Raw genomic sequence first — 6,000 nt, 5'->3', positions numbered from 1 at the left:
GGCAATTCTGCACACTGGCTCCCCTTTTACAAGATATTTTCTGTTCCCCTGATGTGTCCTCGATCTGAGTGACCCACCTGTGAGGTGCTTAGGGCAGTGAGGAGCAACCTCTCCATTTTCGCTCACTCTGCTGGAAAATATGGTGCTTCATTACAGCCTTGACCCCTGGGAAGGTAGGAAAGCCTATTTTGGGGGTGTTTCTTGAGGGAGAACAGGCATCCCTGTCAACGTAAGGTCAGACTCCCAAAGTGTCTACAATATGTGTTCCCCACATAATTGGGAAACAATAAAGAACATCATCAGCTCCTTCCTTGCCCATGAGAGCATTAGAACCACCATGGGGGCAATCAGAAAGCTGTCCTAGCACCAGTGTCCTCTATCAGTGGAGCACCCTGGATCCTGCACTGTGAGACTGCTGGCACAGAGGAGCCACAGAGGCATGCCTAATGCACCCCTGAATTGACCTACAGCTAAGAAACTGCTCCTGGACATTTTAAATGTCTCACCTGCCAAAAGATCTCTGGAAGGTATTCCCAAGAGATTATACAAAAAATACACAAAGCTGTATGAAAAATGTGTGTTATGCCATCATTTCCACCTTCCCAAGACCTCCCCTTCCACCAGCTCCTGGCAATGTGAGAGTTTGGTGGGAAGACTGGCAGGTCTTAATACTGTCAATATTTCCCATGTGCTTTATGCAATTGACCTTATTTACAGAAACTTTTCCTCCCACTTCCAGTTGTAGAGGCATATTGCTGTCAGGGCATGAGCACAGAGGGACAGTTGTGTTGTGTCCCTGGGTATCTTTCCCTTCCACCACACCCCCTCCTACACTGAAAATGAGATTACTTATTTTGGCAAATAAAATAACTGCATTGGCCAATAACTTCTTTTTCTCATGCAGGGCCTAGCTCTCTTATTCCTTCCTATAGCTTGGGGGGGGCAGTGTTCAGAAGGAGTGTGTACCACCTTGGCATGACTGGCACATAGAGGTGTTTGTGACTATCTGTCTGTGCCTAGATTGGTTTAGAGTGGGGAGGAGGAAGGATTGCCTGGGTTCTCACAGCTAGCCATGGCTTGTGAAAGACAGACTTAAAAATCACAGTAGGCGGCAGCTTCTGAGGAGATATCTGTTATTGCTCTATATCCCGTTTTTTTTTACCAGTTGTTCACATTAACTGCTAACCAGCTGCCATGGGGAAGTGCAGTTGGCAATGCTTGAAGCTAGCACTGAGTGAGCCAGTAGTTGGCCATTCCCACATAGCCAACTCAAGTCTATTTAAAAAACGGGGGCAGAGGATCAGATCACGCACCAAGACTTATCCCCGTTGACTTCAGCCCTCTCTTCACAACAAATGATGGGAAGCTTAGTGTGAGAGGAGGGGATCTACAGGTTTTTGGGGATGTGAGTGGGTCAAAACAAAGAAGTCCTCAGCTGCCCATTAGCTTGCAACAAAGTTACAGAGGTAAACTACAGAATGGGCACAAAAAAAAAAAACCCTCTTCAGAAAGATCTTCATTTCTATCCCAGTGTCCTGGCTTAGTTGCTTCTTGTCTCAGCACAACTCTGTTCCCTAGAGGGAATGGGGGTGTAGGTGTGTGGTCAACACCATGCTGACAAGGACACCCCACAGGGAACCATAATTGGATGTATTAGTGCTCCAGTCTAACCAACTCCAAGGGTAAGGTGAGATGAAAGAGGCTAAGTGGGCTGAGTTCCAGCCTGCAGGTTTGGTAAGAAACACGTTGAGGGGTTCAATGTGAGCATGCTTTGCTATAAATCATTCCTGTAAATAGATTCGTAAACTGGATACCTATATGGCCTTTTCACCCTAGGGGCAAACAGCAGTCTAGGCTTGGCAGTAGGCATCAGAGACTGCTCTCTGTGATTGATTTGTTTTATTTTATTGGATGAGTGTTGTCCCTAGGTGAATACAATAGCTTTGTAACAGATTGACTGGGGCTGAGGAGAGAGAGCGAGGATCTGAGAGCTGGAGAATAGGGAAAAGGTTGTCCCAGGGAGAACAGAGGATGGTTGAGAGAGAGCATAGCCCTGGGAGAAAGGAATAGTGGCACAATAAAGCCTGTTTGTTCAGAGCTGAGCAATCCACTGTGCTGTTTGGGACATTGGCATTATGATCCCCTGCCCCTCTGCAATCTCATTGAAGGAGAAAATACCTCCCCTTACCAGGAGCTGACCAATAGAAGTTGTTCTCCAAGGTGTGGGTGCTGCAGCTCACTGGAGAAACTAAGGAAAGAGAAGAGCCAGTGTCTCAAAGCCAGAGGCTTGCCCAATGTGAAGCCAGAGCTGGTTTCAGGAAGCAAAGTGAAGCATATAAAAATTTTTCTTGTTTTTTTCAGGGGTGTTTTGGAAACAGACAGCCATTTTTCAAGTGCTTCATCAGGCGTGTATATATGCACCTTCCTTTTTTGGAAAATTTCAAAGGCGTTTGGAATATTTATGTCTGTCCATGCCCTAAGCCCCACTTTTGTCCCTTAAATCCTTTGCTGGATCTGCGTCTTCCACTTTACAAGTCTCCGTGCCTCAGAGCTGTTTTTGTAACAACAGAGATAATATCACCCCTCATCTCACAAGGATGTTTTGAAACAAATGTTTGGGAAGAAGAATGCAGGTATTACAGTGACAAACACCAGAGAAAAAGCTGACAAAATATTTATATCCCAATCTAAAGGCCCTTTCACACACAGACTTTGGGTCATCGATAGTCCAGGATGAAGTAGATTAGGAAGTTCCAGGGAAAAAGTGTTGTGGCAGTTGTGCCAAGTGTCAATTAGGGTGGCTGTGGTCTTCAATATGTAACCCGGGCGGTACTCCAAGAGGTACCCCCTCTCCAATTGAAGGGATCAAAGCAGGTGCACAAGCGCTGTGGGAGGTGTAGGGACTCTCCTCCCCTACAGAGCAGAGCCAGACCACCAATGGGGACTTAACCATATACCTTTTAATACTGGGAACATAACAGGCATAAATCAGAGGGTATAGTGGACACTACAACGTCTCAAGGGGACAGGATTCAACAAAGGTTAGACACTTACAATCATTGATGAAAACAGGGTTAACAAAATATAAAATACAAACAGCAGAACAAACAATATGCGTTGGTGAAATATAAAAAGGCCCAAAACGCAAAGGAAACATAGGGCCTTGGTCCCTGGAGGGGGGAGAAAGGGAGGAAAACACCATGGCCCCTTTCCACTGCTAGAAGATTCACTTTGTTATCTCACTTACCCCAAGTCGCCTCACCTCTGCTGAGACTTAAACCCAGGTCTCCCACATGGTAGGGCAGGAATGCTGCCACACAGCCACCAGTGGTAACACTGCCTCAATCTGCTGGGGGTCTTGACCTTCTGGGAGCCCTGGCCTCACGTCAAGCTGCCTGGCCCCTGACTGGAGGAGCTGGAAGCAGAGCTGGGAACCCCTCAGGTCGCTGCTCAGATCCTTCCTGGAGCTAGGGAGCCTCTCCTGCTGGCTGCAGCCTCTCCTTGGGGATCCTGGAGCCCGGGGGGGGCCTCTCCTGCCGGCCGCACGCTGCGCTGCTGAGGGTCCCACTGCTGCCTGCAGGTCCTGCTCTTGCAGGCTCTTCCATGGCACTATTCCTGCCCCACTGGCTCAGCTCTGTGCAGCCCCTTCCTCATTGTCCCTCACTGGTCTCTCCCCTAAGTCAGCCCAGCTGCCTCTTTTATCCCCCTCCAGGTGACCCAAGGGGCCAATCGGGACACAGGGGGGTGAATCTCTGGGGCCTGATTGGTGAGGAAAGGGAATCCCAAGTCCTCCAAACATCTCTTACCCCTTCAAAACCCCTGGGCCAAATCATTACCAGTTTGGTGAGGAAAGGGAATCCCAAGTCCTCCAATCACCTTTTGCTCTTTCAAAACCCCTGGGCTAGGTCACTGCCAGCTAGCCTGTCACAGATATATTTATGCTATATACAGTATGTAAGCTAACTGTGGAATGGTTGCACCAGTTATAAATGCTACATGAGCACAGATAGGAACCTACTCAAATCATGAGTTTCCAGAGTTTGCAGAAATTGTGAAACCGGCAATCTCTGTGAAATCCATGGGGAACACAAAGCGAAAAATAAACTTGTTAAAAATAAAATGCTGGCTCCCCAGTGGGAGTCAGCAGTCCTCCAGCTGCCCAGCCCAGCACAAAGGGGGCTGCCAGCATGAAGGCGAGCAGGCAAGACAGCTGCCGCTCCCCTCCTTCACCCCTTGCTGTTGATTAGCAGAGGCCTACCTGTTATGTGGCCCCTTCCTCTCCAGTCAGCAATGGGTGGGGGGGGGGCTACATAACAGACAGCCTTCTCAGCCAATCAGTGGCAAGGGGCAGGGCCATCAGGGCCCCTTGGCCAGTCAGAGGCATGGGGAGGCACCGCAATATGCCAGTGAAAATAGAAGCCAATCCTGTGATCTGCCTGCAAAATTGGCTGGCTGCCTCCTCGAATTGAGTAGACGTCTACCAACACATGATAAATTTCACAATAGGGACCTAAATAGATACATTAGACTTTTATATTCTGTTTTATCTTGCCTTCATTGTAACATGAGCACTTTCCAGTATGGCTTTAAGCAGCATGGGTAAAATCTGTCTGAGCACTCACAGTGCTCAAGTCAGGTCCCAGAGGACTGGGAAAGAGCCAGTGTGGTCCCTATTTTCAAGAAGAGGAGGATCTAGGTAACTTTAGATCAATTAGTCTCACCTCTAGCCTTGGGAAAACCTTTGAAAAAATTATTGAGGATCACATCTCTGGGAGCCCAGTGGAAAAAATGATGCTGAGGGTCAAGCAGCACGGATTCATAGTAAGTAGATCCTGCTTGACTAACCTTGTTTCTTTTTATGACCAGATCACAAAATGCTTAGATGCAGGAGTCAAGGTAGATGTCATATACTTGGATTTTAAGAAGGCCTTCAATATGGTATCTCACCCTATTCTCATAAACAAACAGAGCAGCTGTGACGTAGATGATTACAGAGTCAGGTGGGTGGCAAATTGACTTAGGGGTTGCACCCAAAGAGTGGTGGTGGATGGGTCAGTATCGACCTGGAAAGATGTGGGCAGTGGGTTTTCCCAAGGCTTGGTCCTTGACCAGTGCTATTCAATGTCTTCATCAGTGACTTGGATGTGGGCGTAGAAAGCACTCTGTCCAAATTTGCAAATGATACCAAATTATGGGGTAAAGTTAACATACTAGACGGTTAACACACTAGAGGGTAGAGAACAAATCCAGGCAGGTCTGAACAGGTTGGAAAAGTGAGCATAACAAAATAGGATGCAGCTCAATAAGGACAAGTGCAAGGTGCTGCACCTAGGGAGAAGGAATCACTACCACACTTACAGGCTGGGAGATGACCTTTTCAGCAGCACAGCAGTGGAAAGGGATCTCAGAGTCATTGTTGACACCAAGATGAACATTAGTCATCAAAGTGGCGAAGGGATCAGTAAAGCTAAGCACACTTTATCATCCATTAGCAGGTGCATGATGAACAGATCCTGGGAGGTGATACTTTTCTCTGTGGCATTGGTCACGCCGCAGTTGGCCTGTTTTGGACGCCATACTTCAAGAGGGATGTGGACAACCTCAAGAGGGTTCAGAGGAAGGTCACTCATACAGTTACAGGCCTGCAGGCAAAGCCCTGCAAGGAGAGATTGAGGGACCTGGATTTCTAGTGGCTGCTGCTGCTAATGTCACCACCACTGCTGGACCCAGCCCTGCTGCCTGGGCACAGTGGCCCATCTGCCCTGCACCCACCACCTGGGAGCCAGACAGAGTGGGGTGGGGGCATGGAGACTGGCCTGGGATCCAGGGGAGCAGGGCACACCCGGCCAGGCAGATGGAGTGGGGCCATGAATGGGTGGGAAGCAGCATCTGGGAGCAGAATGGCCAGAGCCAGGACCAGGATTAGGACTGGGATTTTGGGGCGATGACTGTGCGCAGCCAGGTCCTGGGTGTTACGTCCAATGATGATACCAGTCTTTT

This window comes from Crocodylus siamensis, chromosome 2 (assembly GCF_052110815.1).
Source record: "Crocodylus siamensis isolate JL-2025a chromosome 2, ASM5211081v1, whole genome shotgun sequence".
In the NCBI taxonomy this organism is placed as follows: domain Eukaryota; kingdom Metazoa; phylum Chordata; order Crocodylia; family Crocodylidae; genus Crocodylus; species Crocodylus siamensis.
The sequence above is the reverse complement of the archived record's forward strand: the minus strand, read 5'-3'. Positions refer to the sequence as shown.